Source organism: Delphinapterus leucas, chromosome 18 (genome assembly GCF_059928025.1).
Source record: "Delphinapterus leucas isolate spDelLeu-1000000601 "Yukka" chromosome 18, BTC_Dleu_Yukka2, whole genome shotgun sequence".
Lineage (NCBI taxonomy): Eukaryota > Metazoa > Chordata > Mammalia > Artiodactyla > Monodontidae > Delphinapterus > Delphinapterus leucas.
This window is the reverse complement of record NC_143146.1, coordinates 14,920,262-14,937,762: the sequence shown is the minus strand read 5'-3', so window position 1 is coordinate 14,937,762 and position 17,501 is coordinate 14,920,262. Positions and strand designations below refer to the sequence as shown.

The window sequence follows — 17,501 nt, the reverse complement described above, 5'->3', positions numbered from 1 at the left end:
CCTTGTTTATTAGCTATTTCATCAGCTGGAATATTGAATTTTCAGTTGGGAACTTCCTGTGTTTGTGGGGCAGTTGTGAAGACCATGTAGACGCAGCTCGTGGGTTCTCTGTCCAGGGCTGGTTCCTACATCGCTCGTCTCAGCGGGGCACATGATACTATGACAATGGTCAGCGAAGATCTGATGAGTGACCCTTACCTATGCAGATGCGCTCGTGCCCACCTCTGGGTCAGTCTTAAGTTTCTTTCCTGGAATATCTTTCCCAATTGACTGTTTTTTTTAAATCCTGCTTGTCACATGAGGCTTCTTTCAATTTCTGTGTTGTCTAAACAGACTGTGTTGATAATATCACCAGCCTCTGTGCTTTTTGATTCCGAAGTGCCCGCGGTAGTTATGTCAATGGCCTCCGTTTTTAACACATGAGCACACATTTCTTTCACATCCCGCAGTACCTAACACAGGGTTTGGCAGAGATCAGAATGCTCAGTTCTGTTTCGAGTTGGAGTAGATTTGTCAACCAGAATTCCAAACCTAAGGATCATTTTCTTTGGAAAATCATAATTTAAGACCAGTTAACTTTTCTTGATTAGTATTTAGAATAGATTAGTATTATCAAATGCAAATGTATTCCTCTCAAATTTTTTATTTTAGGGCAAAATCGTGCAAAAGGGGACTTTATGCTACATTTCCGAAATCTGGGGTAGATTTTGAAGATATCCTTTTAAAGAAGGTGAATGAGCAGGCTGAACTGTCTCCAGTTCCAGGAACTCCCACTCTGAGGAATCAGACCTCTGAGTCCTCAGTTTGGTCTCAACAGTCTTCCAGACCCTCGTTGCAAGATGCCGCTCCAGAGGACCAAGATGTGAGTTTCTCATCCTGCAAATGCCCTGGTCTGTCCACTCTTGGTGGACCTATGGACCTTCAGTCTGCTCTGCTCATGACATCTTTGTTTGTCCCAAAGTATATCCTAAGTTTCCAAGGCCTTATTCCACGGAACTGGTAGAATTAAATTGCTCCCTGAATGGGGTTCTCCCTTGGGTGTAGGATGGAGAATCTTATGGAGATCAGTAGTGGGTGTACTGCTATGAATTTCTGGGTGTATGTGGCTCACACTGATATGAGAACTCTTCAGTTTACCATAGTTACATCCTACTTGCTCTGCTGGCTCCTGGCTTCCTTTATGCATCTAGAGGCGTAATGTTAAGACCTCCTTATATGGAGTCCTGCTGTGGCCCAGATTAAATCAGCTGCTGTCCTGTGTGTCAGCTGGCACTGTAGGTGACTCATGGTATTATTTTGCCCCCTTGTCAGATGGTCTGTGATGGGCCAGAGGTAGCCTGTGCAAAGGACCTGACACACAACAGACAGTTTGGAATTAGTTCCCATCTTCCTTTCTTACCATTCAAGACCAAACCACATCTTATCCACCTTCAATCCCAGTGGCCAGCATAGAGCCCAGGACATCCTTGGCTCCTGTGACTCTATAATGCATTCTAAGTCCTCCAGACAGAAAGGCACGAGATCTCCCTTAAAAACATACACCGGTGTTCCTCGATATCCAAACCCTCACTATTCAAACCCAGGATCCTGGATGATTCTGATAAGTATTTAGATTAGTCGCGCACATTCCAAACTCAGGAATCCCTCTCTGAAATTCAGGAACCAAGTGGATTCTGATCATATGCTGCTCCCCTGCTATCCAAACTCACATGTCTCCAGCTCACCGTCTGAACTCAGTTTACTGTATTCGGCTAGTATCTTGAGCCCTAAGTATGTTTTATGTTTCCATCTTTGAGTGACACAAATAATCTAGAGGGATACATTAGCTCCATATCATTTAGTGTGTTGTTGTGGAACAAGCTTCTGCATTTATACTTGAATCAGGTATGTTGTGTGTGTGCTGAGGCCCGTGATCGATTTAAAGCAAAGCCACCCAACATTTGTGCAAATGATGTTTCCTTGTTTCTAATAGATTGCTAGGAATAGGATGGCTGCGTCCAAGGGTGAATGCATGCATGGTTTTGCTAGATAGTTCCGCATCCTTCTCTGTAGGAGATGGACCATCTTGCACTCCTACCAGCATATGAGATGTGTCTGTTTTTTCACAGCTTTGCAATGGAGCGAATTGTTGAACTTCTAGAATTCGGGGGTTCATTATTTAAAATTTTGTCTCTCACTGTCACTTTTGCCTCGCAGACTGAGCATATACAGGTTACACTACCACTGGAGAGCTATTCGGAGGGAAGAGTTCACTTTAAGACCTACATGAATTACTTCACAGCCGGTGCTCACTGGCTTACCATCATTTTCCTTCTTCTAGTAAACATCGCAGCTCAGGTAAGTAAGGACATTTATTTTGGTTTGTGCCCTCAGCTTGATATATATGTACTATTTATACTGTATTTATTTTATTATTATTTTTAATATGTGTATTAAGAGATTTATTTCAAAGAATTGGCTCATGAGACTGTGGGATCTAGCTGGGTGAATATGAAATCAGTAAGGCAGGCCTGTGGGCTGATTCAGGCCGCTGACCCTGCAGTCTTGAGGCAGAATTTCTTCCTTTTCCAAGAATCCTCAGGTTTTCCTGTTAAGGCCTTTGACTTACTGGATGTGGCCCACCACATTGTTGAGGGTGATCTCCTTTACTTAAGTTGACTGACTGTAGATGTGAACCACATCTACAAAATACCTTCACAGCAACATCTAGCCGGGTGTTTGGTTGAATCACTGGAGACTGGCCTGGCCAAGCTGACACAGAAAACTGACCGTCACAGTACCTGTCAAGCGTTTTCCTTCAAAAAATCCTGACATTTACACTATTACTACTGCATTTTGCAGTCCACTTGGATTTGCATTGAAATGCGTTATCTGGGAGCAAAATAAAAATAAGTGAGGCTTTCTGGTATCACATATGCATGATAGAGAGCTTTTAGGAAAGAAAGGATGTCTTTTAGAGATTTTAAAATGTCACATGCCCTTCCCTGACCTGTGGTTATCTGGGATGTGGGGCTTGCCCCTGACCTGAGCTGGAAGGACCGTCTCCGTTCTCTGGAGCCTTTCCATCACCCATTCTAGTGAGCGGGGTTTTGAGGGGGTCAGTAATGTCAGTGTTTGAGTGATTGTGGTTTCCTGCTCCAGGTTGCCTACGTCCTTCAGGATTGGTGGCTTTCATACTGGTGAGTGATTCCTGGTCTGACCCAAAGTGCTGTAAAATCAAGAAGAAGCCGCAGTTTCCCACAGAGTCGGGGGGAGGTGGGGCTTGTTCAGCCCCCTCTTCTGATCCTCACGTCGTTTCCCCTGCTGTCATGATTCAAACTGAGTCTTTATAAGGTAGATGGACACAGGGCCTTGTGAGCTGGGAACCATTTTCCAGCATAAAACACATCTTCCAAATTGAGGGTTTGTTTTGTTTTGTTTTGCTTTGTTTTTTTGCGGTACGTGGGCCTCTCACTGTTGTGGCCTCTGCCGTTGCGGAGCACAGGCTCCGGATGCGCAGGCTCAGCGGCCACAGCTAATGGGCCCAGCCGCTCCACAGCATGTGGGATCTTCCTAGACCGGGGCACGAACCCGTGTCCCCTGCATCGGCAGGCGGACTCTCAGCCACTGCGCCACCAGGGAAGCCCAAAATTGAGGGTTTTTTTTTGGTTGTTATTTATCTAAATTCTATCCATAGCACAATATTTTTTTTCTTCCGTGTTCCATAGGGCGAATGGACAGAGTACACTGTATGCCATGGTGTATGGAAAAGGAAACCTAATTGTGGTGCCTGATCCTGACTGGTACTTTACAGTTTATTCAGATAAAATCGAGTAATCTGGTCTATTATACAAGAGTCTGAGGTGCTTACAATGAGCCTGTGTGAGCAACTAGGGCTTCCAGGAGTCATTTAGTAATGTCTTAGCGGGTTAAGAGCCTGAGTTGTATTTACTCTGTGAATTAATTAGAATGATTATTTAAAAAATCTACTAGAACAAAGAGGTTAAGTGAAGACTCTTCATTTGCTCTGTACTGGATTTTGGAAGTTAAACCAGGATTGCACATTCAAAAAATCAGCCACTATAGAAGTATGTGGCTATTGTCTATTCTAGTAAGTTGCTTTAGCTAAATCTTATCTCATTAGATGGATGGGCAAGAGGATTAGAAACAGATCCCTACCGTGTGGTTCAGATTGTTCCAATTCTGTCTGAATAAAACCTGGCTTTTATTGAACTTGGATGAATCCTTTGGCAGCAAGGGCCCCCAAACAAAGGCATTATTTCCTCACAGGTAGGCAAAGCCCCTTTTCGCCATACCGCTCATCTCTTGGGCTTCACTAATTACTTAAGAGGGAAGCTAAGCAGGGAGAAATCCAGTGTCTGGGAACTAGGACTGCTTCTCTTTCTTACCTTGAAATTACAATGTTATCGTGTCCACAACTGTGTGATTAATTTACCATCTGTCTTGCTAGACTAATATTAACATGGCTCTCTGCTTTCAAAAGAGTGCTTAGAATATATGTAGTGTTACATACTTTTTAGAGGAAATACTCATCTAAAAGATATTCCCATGGGAAACCCTCATACAAGCTTTCTGCAGAGATAGAGTGTCATATCTTTTTAAGAACCCACTCATTGAAATATGGTGTTTATTGTGTTGATCTCTTGCTAAGAAACCTAAATCCATTAGTTGTTTACCTTCTGAATTGGTGGACTATGGGAACTTAAAGGAAGAAGAAAGGGAATCTGTTATACATTCACATAGGATGATGGGCTAAGGCAAATGTATGTTGATGGAATTCAGGAATTTGAGCAGCTTTCAGAGTTGAAATAAGCGACGTGTCAGCTGGAGGGGAGAAAAAAAGTACTTGATGGAATATTTATTATAGAAGTTATGTCCATTCTATTTAGCATTGTCAGTTCAAGAGATGTTAGGGCTATTTTAATTTTTATATGCATAGCAGGTACTGATTTATGTTGTTAATAAAATATAAGTTTAAGTGATTATGTTCATTTCCAGATGCTTCGCATTTCTATAAAACACTTAGAGTTAGTTGCTCATTTAATTGTATCATGTTAAAATATAATTTGTATTTTCTTGCAATTCAATTATTTAAGAGATTTTCTGCTTGCAACTTAATGTGATGTTTTCATACTCTTTAAAGCTACTTGGGCATGGAATTAACTACTTTATGTGGAATTAAATTTCGATGTAAATTTACCATTTACAAGGAAACGGTAAATCATTTCTCCTGTTCCCTGTTAGTTCGTGATGGTACCAAAGCATTCCTCAATTTTAGATTATGGGACATGTTTTAATTAGTAAGATTTGAAATACGGAAAAAGGAAGATCAACTACTTTTTATGTGAATTTTTGCTCCGGACGCGCAGGCCCAGCGGCCATGGCTCACGGGCCTAGCCTCTCCACGGCATGTGGGATCTTCCCGGACCAGGGCACAAACCCGTGTCCCCTGCATCGGCAGGCGGACTCTCAACCACTGCGCCACCAGGGAAGCCCATCAACTACTTTTTATAATTTTCTTTCTTCTGAGTTTTTATTAGAACTTGTAATTGAATTAGGAAAGCATAGAATGAAATTGTGGTTTATACATGATTTTTTTTTCCCATGTGGTTTCTGTTTAATGAGAGGAACATAGTGATTTTTATATTCTTCCTTAAATGTATCTTGTGAATGTATTAAGCTGTTAAAAAATAATCCATTATATATATAAATTTATTCTATATTCTATTTATGAATTTATATATAAATTATATTTATAGAATAAAATACATAATATCTTTATAAACTGCCTGCCATGCTTTAGCATAATGGAAGGAAAGGCAGAGATCTTGTGCTGAATGATGTTTCTTTATTTCAGTTCTAACTGTAGGTACTGTCCTTTTCGGCATCACAAGATCTCTGTTGATATTCTGCGTTCTTGTTAATTCTTCACAAATTTGGCACAACAAAATGTTGGAGTCCATTTTGAGAGCTCCGGTATTGTTCTTTGATAGAAATCCAATAGGTAAGTCGGACACCAAGTTTCTCAGCATATATGTCTTGTTAATGCATTTAGTGCCTGATTACATTTGATATTTGAACTTGGAGGAGATTCTTGGGAGAAAATCACTGTGCACGTTGATCCATCTTGTACAAAAAGCTTTCCTGATATTCTTTTCCTACCAGAGAAAATCTGAATATAAGATCATATAAGCTTTTATTCCAATTTATGTGTATGTGGAAAGATAAATGAACGTTCACTTTGCAGAATGATTTAGGAATCCATTTTTTGTGTGGTGTATGAAACACCCTACATTCGATACAAATGTGTTTCAATGTTGTTGAAGAGTTGCTAAAACGTTGGCTGTGTCACATAGTGTTAAGCTAGGTTGTCCCCTCGGAAGGAACTTCTTACAAAGAATCTCTACACGAGACAGGCTGTGTGTTTCTTTCTTTCATTTCCCATCCATTTCTGGGGTCACAGTGCTCTGACATGTGCCTATACTTTGAGGTTTACCTAAAATGGTAATGAGAGTGGTTCAAGATGGCAGAGTAGAAGGTCGTGTGCTTACTACCTCTTGTGAGAGCACCGTAATCACAACTAACTGCTGAACAATCATCGACAGGAAGACACTGGAACTCACCAAAAAAGATACCCCACATCCAAAGACAAAACAGAAGCCACAGTGAGATGGTAGGAGGGGCGCAATCACAGTAAAATCAAATCCCATTACCGCTGGGTGGGCGACTCACAAACTGGAGAACAGCTATAACACAGAAGTCCACCCACTGGAGTGAAGGTTCTAAGCCCTACGTCAGGCTTCCCAACCTGGGGGTCCAGCAATGGGAGCAGGAATCCCCAGAGAATCAGACTTTGAAAGCTAGCGGGATTTGACTGCAGGACTTCGATGGGATGGGGGAAACAGAGACTCTACACTTGGAGGGCACACACAAAGTAGTGTGCACAACAGGACCCAGGGGAAGGAGCAGTGACCCCATAGGAGACTGAACCAGACCTACCTGCTAGTGTTGGAGGGTCTCCTGCAGAGGCAGGGGGTGGCTATGGCTCACTGCAGGGACAAGGGCACTGGCAGCAGAAGTTCTGGGAAGTACTCATTGGTGAGAGCCCTCCTGGAGTCTGCCATTAGCCCCACCAAAGAGCCTGTAGTCTTCAGTGCTGTGTCGTCTCAGGCCAAACAACCAGCAGGGAGGGAACCCAGCCCTGCCAATCAGCAGACAAGCAGATTAAAGTTTTACTGAGCTCTACCCACCCCCAGTCCCTCCCATCAGGAAACTTGCACAAGCCTCTTAAATAGCCTCATCCACCAGAGGGCAGACAGCAGAAGCAAGAGCTACAATCCTGCAGCCTGTGGAACGAAAACCACAATCATAGAAATGTAGACAAAATGAAAAGGCAGAGGACTATATCCCAGATGAAGGAACAAGATAAAACCCCAGAGAAACAGCTAAATGAAGTGGAGATAGGCAACCTTCCAGAAAAAGAATTCAGAATAATGGTAGTGAAGATGATCCAGGACCTTGGAAAAAGAATGGAGGCAACGATTAAGAAGATGCAAGAAATATTTAACAAAGACCTAGAAGAATTAAAGAACAAACAGAGATGGACAATACAATAACAGATGAAAAACACACTAGAAGGAATCAATAGTAGAATAACTGACGCAGAAGAACGGATAAGTGACCTGGAAGACAGAATGGTGGGAATCACTGCTACAGAACAGAATAAAGAAAAGAGAAATGAAGACGGCCTAAGAGACCTCTGGGACAACATTAAACACACCAACATTCGCATTATAGGGGACCCAGAAGGAGAAGAGAGGGGGAAAGGACCTGAGAAAATATTCAAAGAGATTATAGTCAAAAACTTCCCTAGCATGAGAAAGGAAATAGCCACCCAAGTCCAGGAAGCACAGAGAGTCCCAAGCAGGATAAACCCAAGCAGAAACATGCCGAGACACATAGTAATCAAACGGACAAAAATTAAAGACAAAGAAAAATTATTAAAAGCAACATGGGGAAAATGACAAATAACATACAAGGGAACTCCCGTAAGGTTAACAGCTGATTTCTCAGGAGAAACTCTGCAAGCCAAGAGGGAGTGACATGATATATTTAAAGTGATGAAAGGGAAGAACTTCAACCAAGAATACTCTACCCAGCAAGGATCCCATTCAGATTCTACAGAGAAATCAAAAGTGTTACAAACAAGCAAAAGCTAAGAGAATTCAGCACCACCAAACCAGCTCTACAACAAATGCTAAGTGGGAAACACAAGAGAAGAAAAGGACCTACAAAAACAAACTGCCCAAAATTAAGAAAATGGTAATAGAAACATACATATTGGCAATTACCTTAAATGTGAATGGATTAAATGCTCCAACCAAAAGACACAGGCTCACTGAATGGATACAAAAACAAGACTGTAGACAGTATATATTCTGTCTACAAGAGACCCACTTCAGATCTAGGGACACATACAGACTGAAAGTGAGGGGATGGAAAAAGATATTCCATGCAAGTGGAAATCACAAGAAAACTGGAGTAGCAATACTCCTATCAGATAGAATAGACTTTAAAATAAAAAATGTTACAAGAGACAAGGAAGGACCCTATATAATGATCAAGGGATCAATCCAAGAAGATATAACAATTATAAATATATATGCACCCAACATAGGAGCACCTCAATACATAAGGCAAATGCTAACAGCTATAAAAGAGGAAATCGACAGTAACACAATAATAGTGGGGACTTTAACACCTCACTTACAGCAATGGACAGATCATCAAGACAGAAGATTAATAAGGAAACACAAGCTTTAAATGACACAATAGACCAGATTTAATATTTATGGGATATTCCACCCGAAAACAGCAGATTACACTTTCTCAAGTGCACACGGAACATTCTCCAGGATAGATCACATCTTGGGTCACAAATCAAGCCTCAGTAAATTTAAGAAAATCGAAATCGTATCGAGCATCTTTTCTGACCACAGTGCTATGAAATTAGAAATAAATTACAGGAAGAAGACCATAATGAATGTGAACAAGGGGAGGCTAAACAATATGCTACTAAATAACCAAGAGATCACTAAAGAAATTCAAGAGGAATTCAAAAAATACCTAGAGACAAACTACAGTGAAAACATGATGATCCAAAACCCATGGGATGCAGCAAAAGCAGTTCTAAGAGGGAAGTTTATAGCAATATAATTCTACTGCAAGAAACATGAAAAATCTCAAATAAACAACCTAACCTTACACCTAAAGGAACTAGAGAAAGAAGAACAAACAAAACCCAAAGTTAATAGAAGGAAAGAAATCATAAAGATCAGAGCAGAAGTAAATGAAATAGAAACAAAGAAAACAGTAACAAAGATCAGTGAAGCTAAAAGCTGGTTCTTTGAGAAGATAAACAAAATTGATAAATCTTTAGCCAGACTCATCAAGAAAAAGAGGGAGAGGACTCAAATCAATAAAATTAGAAATGAAAAAGGAGAAGTTACAACGGACACCACAGAAATACAAAGCATCATAAGAGACTACTACAGGCAACTCTGTGCCAATAAAATGGGCAACCTGGATGAAATGGACAAATTCTTAGAAAGGTATAACCTTCCAAGACTGAACCAGGAAGAAATAGAAAATATGAACAGACCAATCACAAGTAATGAAATTGAAACTATGATTAAAAAATCTTCCAACAGATGGCTTCCCAGGTGAATTCTATCAAACATTTAGAGAAGAGCTAACACCCATCCTTCTCAAACTCTTCCAAAAAAGTTGCAGAGGAAGGAACACTCCCAAACTCATTCTACAAGGCCACCATCACCCTGATACCAAAACCAAAGATACTATAAAAAAAGAAAATTACAGACCAATATCACTGATGAATATAGATGCAAAAATCCTCAACAAAATACTAGCAAACAGAATCCAACAACACGTTAAAAGGATCATACACTGTGTCAAGTGGGATTTATCCCAGGGGTGCAAAGATCCTTCAATATATGCAAATCAATCAATGTAATACACCATATTAACAAATTGAAGTATAAAAACCATATGATCGTCTCAATAGATGCAGAAAAAGCTTTTGACAAAATCCAACACCCATTTATGATAAAAACTCTCCAGAAAGTGGGCATAGAGGGAACCTACCACAACATAATAAAGGCCATATATGACAAACCTGCAGCCAGCAATCATACTCAATGGGGAAAAGCTGAAAGCATTTTCTCTAAGATCAGGAACAAGACAAGGATGTCCACTCTTGCCACTATTATTCAACATAGTTTTGGAAATCCTAGCCATGGCAATCAGAGAAGAAAAAGAAATAAAAGGAATACAAATTGGAAAGAAGAAGTAAAACTGTCACTGTTTGCAGATGTCATGATACTATACATAGAAAGTCCTAAAGATGCCACCAGAAAACTACTAGAGCTAAGCAATGAATTTGGTAAAGTTGCAGGATACAAAATTAATGCATAGAGATTTCTTGCATTCCTACACACTAACAACAAAAGATCAGAAAGAGAAATTAAAGAAACAATCCGATTCACCATTGCAACGAAAAGAATAAAATACCTAGGAATAAACCTACCTAAGGAGGTAAAAGACCTGTACTCAGAAAACTATAAGACACTGATGAAAGAAATCAAAGATGATACAAACAGATGGAGAGATATACCATGTTCTTGGATTGGAAGAATCAATATTGTGAAAATGACTGTACTACCCAAAGCAATCTACAGATTCAGTGCAATCCCTATCAAGTTACCAATGGCATTTTTTAAAAAAATAAATTTTATTTATTTATTTATTTGGCTGCGTTGGGTCTTCGTTTCTATGCGAGGGCTTTCTCTAGTTGCGGCGAGCAGGGGCCACTCTTCATTGCGGTGCACGGGCCTCTCATTGTCGCGGCCTCTCCTGTTGCGGAGCACAGGCTCCAGATGCACAGGCTCAGTAGTTGTGGCTCACGGGCCCAGTTGCTCCGTGGCATGTGGGATCTTCCCAGACCAGGGCTCGAACCTGTGTCCCCTGCATTGGCAGGCAGATTCTCAACCACTGCACCACCAGGGAAGCCCACCAAGGGCATTTTTTACAGAACTAGAACAAAACATCTTAAAGTTTATATGGAGACAAAAAAGACCCCACATAGGCAAAGCAATCTTGAGGGGAAAAAACGGAGCTGGAGGAATCAGACTCCCTGACTTCAGACTATACTACAAAGCTACAGTAATCAAGACAATATGGTACTGGCACAAAAAACAGAAATATAGATCAATAGAACAGGATAGAATGCCCAGAGGTAAACCCATGCACCTATGGTCAACTAATCTATGACAAAGGAGGCAAGGATAGACAATGGAGAAAATACAGTCTCTTCAGTAAGTGGTGCTGGGAAAATTGGACAGCTACATGTTAAAGAATGAAATTAGAACACGCCCTAACACCATACACAAAAATACACTCAGAATGGATTAGAGACCTAAATGTGAGACCAGACACTATAAAACTGTTAGAGGAAAACATAGGAAGAACACTCTTTGACATAAATCACAGCAAGATTTTTTTTGACCCACGTCCTAGAATAATGGAAATAAAAGAAAAATAAATGGGAGCTAATGAAACTGAAAAGCTTTTGCACAGCAAAGAAAGCTATAAACAAGATGAAAAAACAACCCTCAGAATGGGAGAAAATATTTGCAAACGAACCAACGGACAAAGGATTAATCTCCAAAATATATAAACAGCTCATGCAGCTCAATATCAAAACAACAAACAACCCAATCAAAAAATGGGATGAAGACCTAAGTAGACATTTCTGCAAAGAAGACGTACAGATGGCCAAGAAGCACATAAAAAGCTGCTCAACATCACTAATTATTAGAGAAATGCAAATCAAAAGTACAATGAGGTATCACCTCACACTAGTTAGAATGGGCATCATCAGAAAATCTACAAACAACAAATGCTGGAGAGGGTGTGGTGAAAAGGGAACCCTGTTGCACTCTTGGTGGGAATGTAAATTGATACAGCCACTATGGAGAACAGTATTGAGGTTCCTTAAAAAACTAAAAATAGAATTACCATATGACCCAGCAATCCCACTACTGGGTATATACCCAGAGAAAACCGTAATTCACAAAGACACATGCACCCCAATGTTCATTGCAGCACTCTTTACAATATCCAGGTCATGGAAGCAACCTAAGTGTCCATCGACAGACAAATGGATAAAGAAGATGTGGTACATATATACAATGGAATATTACTCAGTCATAAAAAGGAATGAAATTGGGTCATTTGTGTGGATGGACCTAGAGACTGTTATACAGTGTGAAGCAAATCAGAAAGAGAGAAACAAATATATATTAAAGCATATATGAGGAATCTAGAAAAATGATACAGATGAACTGGTTTGCAAGGCAGAAATAGAGACATAGATGTAGAGAACAAACGTATGGACACCAAGGGGGTAAAGCGGGGGGTGGGGGAGGGTGGGATGAATTGAGAGATTGGGATTGACACTAATACATATAAAGTAGATAACTAATAAGAACCTGTTGTATAGCACAGGGAACTCTACTTCTCTGTATGGTAGAAACTAATACAACATTGTAAAACAACTATACTCCAATTAAAAAAAGAAATCTTTAGTGACTGTTTACCATACGCCAAGCACTGTGCAGAGAGCGGCCTGAGAATTGATTGAGCAGCATCTTGGTCTGGGAGAAGTTCTGCATCCACAGAAGGAGAGAAGCCATGGTGTGAAGTGCCTGCCATCCTAGGAGAAAAGGGTAAAGAGAACGTCTTCTGGAAGTTCATGGAATGATGCTAGATTTGGCAGCTGCCTGGAGATGATAGGGTTTGGACTCCACTTTCAGAGAAGAACAAGATACCATTGTGGAGGAAGCTGCCAACAGGAGCTTAGAATCAGGGCCTTTAAGTACGGGGTATCCTAAGGAGTAGTATGATGTTAAATTCATTAAATTCGTACGTTCTGACGTTAAAAAAATAAATAAAATGGTAATAAAAATGAATTAAGATATAAGATTGGTAAAATGTAAACATCCTCTTCAATAAAATTAGCTCTATAGTTTTACCGTGGACTTTTGGTGGCATGTAAGAGGCTTTGTGGCATGTAGCAGGCGGATCTTCGGTAGTAAGTTTCTTGATCTGAGTGTCCCTCTAGGTTTCCCACTGGTTGCTTCCTCCACCCTGAGGCCTTCCACCTGTCTTGCTTCGGAAGGTAGCCTCCTGACCTGGGTTCCTATGAAGAGTTAGTTCATCAGCATACATGCCCACTCTGTTCAGTTGTTTAGACTCGTGATAAGGCCCAGAGTGGCTTTGTTTTTGCAGGTGATGATGGATAGCAACTGTCAAGGCAGGGATGTGGGCTGGAAGGAAGATAGGAGTGGCCTTGGCCTGGCCATCAACTAGCTACGTGACCGAGGCCAAAGCAGATAGATACTCTTGGACACGCACATCTCAAGGCAGGATGTTGTCTGCCTTGGTTTAAAAGTATGGACTCTGGGGCTTCCCTGGTGGCGCAGTGGTTGAGAGTACGCCTGCCGATGCGGGGGACACGGGTTCGTGCCCTGGTCCGGGAGGATCCCACATGCTGCGGAGCGGCTGGGCCCATGAGCCATGGCCACGGAGCCTGTGCGTCCGGAGCCTGTGTGTCCGGACCCTGTGCTCTGCAATGGGAGAGGCCACAACTGAGAGGCCCGTGTACCGTAAAAGTATGGACTCTGGAGCCAACTGCCTGAGTTCAATCCTAGTTCTGGTTACTAATAGTGATAGCTGGTTATAGTTATGTTAATACTTACATGCTAGTTGCTGGTGACCAGTTAACCAGGCTCTTCATGTTCAAGACCTGTAGGCTTCTCCAGACGCTGAGTTGTTATTCAAGCATTTGGGAACAATCTTCGAGGTCACTAATCAGAGCAGCCAGCACACTAGTGTTATCTTGCCTCCCCCTCCTGTATCTATTAGCGGGACTTCATTCCTTCAAGAAAATACAAGCCAAAATAAGTACTGTAAACACAGGCCTAGTCAGCCCAGAAGGTTTAGGGGTCATGAATTATTTACTCTTTAGTAAATAGATTAAATCTATTTAATCTACTCTTTAGTGGTAGATTAAATTGAACGCTTCCCTGTAGCTTATTTTCAAAAGTGGAATTTGGACTAGATTATTTATGGTCAGCTTTGGTTCTGGTATGGGATGTCATGAAGAGAAAACCACATATATTGGTTCTGTGGAAGCTGTGTTTCACGGACTCAGACTATCCAAGCTTCCAAGTTCTGTTGTCTGTCAGTCAAGGAAGAGAAACTGTCAAACACCTAATACGTTTCCCTGGGATTTAGTTTTATATTCAGGATGAATCTTGGCACTTATTTGGGTTAAATATTTGATACCTGATAGTTTTACCTCATAAACTCCAGGCCCTTAAGAAGTAAAGAGGAGTAATTGATCCATTGTAACATATCAGTAGACATTTAAAAACTATTATTGGACAGGGAGTTGGGATGTAGGTGGAGATGTTGCTTAGTTGCCTGAAGGCCTCTTGCTGCTGACTACCAGAACTTGGTGGTGTCTCCACTGACGGTTTCCTAAATCCTGTTGCTCTATTTCAAGACATTCTTTAGGCTGCCACCATACTGACGGCCTGTTCTAACAGCAAAGACTAAGAAAATGCGGAGCGCCCTGACTTCCGCAGCTCCCTCTCCTGTCCTCAGGCTCGTCCAAGCTGAATGAGTTTGTGTAAGGTGATGCAGGAAGTCCAGGCTGGCCTGCCTGCCTTAGTGGCTCCCTCATGCACGCAGGGATCCTTTTCAGCCTGGTGACCGTCTCCGCGTTCCACTGAACACCCTCTCCATTGGACCCATTTTGCCCCATCCCCTTGCACGGTACCTGGAAGGTTCAGGTATATTTTCTTTGCCCCTTTGGAGGGACTCCACTCTTTTTTTCCATTGGCTGATTGGACGTAGATCCCATTTCTCACCAGGACAATGGATCTTTTATTGTCCTCCCTGCCCCACCACATTCCACTGGACTCAGAGACTGGCCTTGACCCAGGACTCCTGGATTCTGAATCTCTGCAATGGCTGATTCTAATCAAAAGAATTAGGTTCTAGAACTGTTAGTGAAGCTAGCTGTGGGCCCATATAAACAAGTTCACAATATCAAAGAGTTCACGAAACACATCTGTTCTGACTTACCCTCAAGGTCAGGTGTGGCCTAGTATGGGGTCTTTTTTTGCTGGTGCCTAACACCACTTTGTGGTAAAGAATGGGGCTCAAAAAGACACATACTACATCATGGCGAACCTCAAAAACATTACACTGAGTGAAAAAAGTCAGACCGAGAGACCACATTATTGTACGATTCCATTTGGATGTTATGTCCTGAAAAAGCAAATTTATAGAGAAAGAAAGTAGATTAGTGGTTGCCTGAGGCTGGGAGTGGGAATAGGGAGTCCTGTAAATGGCACAAGGGATCTTACTGTGGGCATAAAAATGTCTTAAAACTGATTTTTGGTGATGGTTGCATCACTCAGTAAAGTTACAAAAATTCATTGAATTGTACACCTGAAATGGGCGAATTTCATGAGATGTAAAATATACCTCAATAAAAATATACTTCGGTATTTTATATGTAAATATACCTTTTTTTTGCTGTTTAAAAAAAAAATAAGGCCCAGATTAGACATGGGAACTTCCAAGTTGTAAATTACAGTTTGGTTATAAGTAAGCAGAGGAGTCCTGGGTATGGGTCAGGTGTTAGAATTCTAGAGGTGACTGACTCCCGCTTAGATTGTAGACTCAGTTCTTAAAATATGATCATCCTGAATTTGTATTTTGACAAGAAGTTCAAATGTCATCTTTCATGATATTCTGTCTTATGGACAAGATAGAAAACTGTGAACCAGAGCGGTTAGGAGGACCCTGATGGTTCTTGGATACCATGGACTTCAAGGGGGGTACCTCCCTCCTCCTCTCTTCCCCCGCTTTTCCTCCCTCCCTCCTCCCTTTTACCTCCTTCTTCCTCCTGACCCTCTTTCCCTGTCTTTCTCTTGCTCTCCCCTCCCTGCTTTACCTTTTTACACAATATGCAGTTATCGTAGAAAGTCCAAAAAAATTAAAATTGTACGTAATACATTATAGACTTGTTTCAGACTTGTTCGGGTTGTTTTCTACTTCTGACTTGACAAATATGCCACATTCAACCTTTTGATGAACTTATTAACTCTTGGGGATATGTTCCTAGAAATGGAATTTTGGGGTCAGAAGGGATGCACTCTTAGTTTATACATATCGCTCAGTTGTTCCCCCAAATCTACCTGTGCAGAGCGATGTGGATTTTCATTTTACATGTGTCCAAAATGTGATCTGGCCTCCAGAATTTACTGTTATTGTTGGCTTCATGATTCACTATATCCTATGCAGGATAGGGGAGGTGGTGAAACCAATTTACCCCACTACCTGGGGTACTGATTTTAATCCTGAGCACAAGGCATTAACTGAGACTGTCCATCTGAGTCTGGTCAAGAGGCAGCGGCCATGATAGGACACCGAGCCTTATGAGGGATCATTGAGGCACCAAGGAGTAGTTGCTGGAAAGGATATGATTCACTTCATTCAAGTATTTGAAAGGCTGTCATATCAAGAGAAATTAGGTTCTCTTTGTGTGGTTATAAGGGCAGAAGAAGCGGCAGAGGTTGGATGTTCTAGGAAGGCAAGATTCGGCTTGATGTGAGAAATCCCTGTCTAACAGAACAGACTGAAAATGGATTGGGCTCCCGGTGTTCATGTGAATCCCCCTTCCCTCTACCTCCCTGGAGATACTCCAGCAGGGAGCACATGTCATTTGGATGAAGAGTCATGGCATGTGTGTGAAGGGAATTCATCGTAAGGATTTCATTTGGAGACTTTTGAGAAAACTTTAACACTATGAGGCCATGAACTTAAAATCACAGCTCTGTTTCCAACAGTCTGTCCCTAAGCCCGATGAAATACTCTGCAAATACCATTCATTCTCTTAATGTTTCTTAGCGCAAGGAAGTAGCTACTGAACTTTCTGATTTCACATTTCCTACACTCAGCTCATTGGTGAACAAGACTTTAGTTTTTTGACCTGCTTTGACGTTCGGTTCCATTTTTGTAGTCATTGTATGTGGGGAGTTGGTTTTTCTCATTGTTTTTGTTTTCCTTGTATTTTACACTATTTGCCAACCCTGGGTCTCTCAGACCTTAAGACTTGCACATCTGGTGAAAGGTAAAGGGGTAGTTTTCACTTACTGTTCATCCCTGAGTAGCCTTTTCATCTTAAAAAATTCCTGTACTGCTTTCAACACTTTCTAAGAAAAATCATACTTGCAGTGTTTCTGAATCCTGCTATGTTAAAAAGTTGCATTTTTCCATCAAAGAAATCACAAGCATTTAAACTATGTCTTTTGTGACGTGTATTTTCCTTATTTCTATATTGCTAC

The 17,501-nt window shown here is 41.2% G+C and overlaps 1 pseudogene across 1 annotated transcript in view; it reads left to right on the top strand.

Moving 5' to 3' along the window:
- LOC111176319 (ATP-binding cassette sub-family C member 4-like) overlaps positions 1 to 17,501 on the top strand; it is a 105,955-nt pseudogene that overhangs the window by 9,195 nt on the left and 79,259 nt on the right. Inside the window, exons 3-7 of the transcript XR_016388767.1 lie at positions 652 to 862; positions 2,197 to 2,337; positions 3,142 to 3,179; positions 3,708 to 3,782; positions 5,858 to 6,004. The product of XR_016388767.1 is annotated as an ATP-binding cassette sub-family C member 4-like (transcript). The remainder of the gene's footprint in view (positions 1 to 651; positions 863 to 2,196; positions 2,338 to 3,141; positions 3,180 to 3,707; positions 3,783 to 5,857; positions 6,005 to 17,501) is intronic.